Genomic DNA, 1,055 nt, shown 5'->3' on the forward strand with positions numbered 1-1,055 from the left:
TCGGATAAAATGACACAAAGTGTCAACTACGAATGTTGTCCATCCAAGGAGGGAGCGTGATGCCCGGCCGGCTCCGAAAACACAGGCCGAGAGTCGCCCCGGACGGTCCGCCTCGCGGCGCCCGTCTGCTCGGATAAAATGACACAAAGTGTCAACTGCGAATGTTGTCCATCCAAGGAAGGAGCGTGATGCCCGGCCGGCTCCTTAAACACAGGCCGAGAGTCGCCCCGGACGGTCGCCTCGCGGCGCCCGTCTGCTCGGATAAAATGACACAAAGTGTCAACTACGAATGTTGTCCATCCAAGGAGGGAGCGTGATGCCCGGCCGGCTCCGAAAACACAGGCCGAGAGTCGCCCCGGACGGTCCGCCTCGCGGCGCCCGTCTGCTCGGATAAAATGACACAAAGTGTCAACTGCGAATGTTGTCCATCCAAGGAAGGAGCGTGATGCCCGGCCGGCTCCTTAAACACAGGCCGAGAGTCGCCCCGGACGGTCCGCCTCGCGGCGCCCGTCTGCTCGGATAAAATGACACAAAGTGTCAACTACGAATGTTGTCCATCCAAGGAGGGAGCGTGATGCCCGGCCGGCTCCGAAAACACAGGCCGAGAGTCGCCCCGGACGGTCCGCCTCGCGGCGCCCGTCTGCTCGGATAAAATGACACAAAGTGTCAACTGCGAATGTTGTCCATCCAAGGAAGGAGCGTGATGCCCGGCCGGCTCCTTAAATACAGGCCGAGAGTCGCCCCGGACGGTCCGCCTCGCGGCGCCCGCCCGCTCGGATAAAATGACACAAAGTGTCAACTACGAATGTTGTCCATCCAAGGAAGGAGCGTGATGCCCGGCCGGCTCCTTAAACACAGGCCGAGAGTCGCCCCGGACGGTCGCCTCGCGGCGCCCGTCTGCTCGGATAAAATGACACAAAGTGTCAACTACGAATGTTGTCCATCCAAGGAGGGAGCGTGATGCCCGGCCGGCTCCGAAAACACAGGCCGAGAGTCGCCCCGGACGGTCCGCCTCGCGGCGCCCGTCCGCTCGGATAAAATGACACAAAGTGTCA

Source organism: Syngnathus leptorhynchus, unplaced genomic scaffold, assembly GCF_054491065.1.
Source record: "Syngnathus leptorhynchus isolate UIUO unplaced genomic scaffold, UIUO_Slep HiC_scaffold_83, whole genome shotgun sequence".
Lineage (NCBI taxonomy): Eukaryota > Metazoa > Chordata > Actinopteri > Syngnathiformes > Syngnathidae > Syngnathus > Syngnathus leptorhynchus.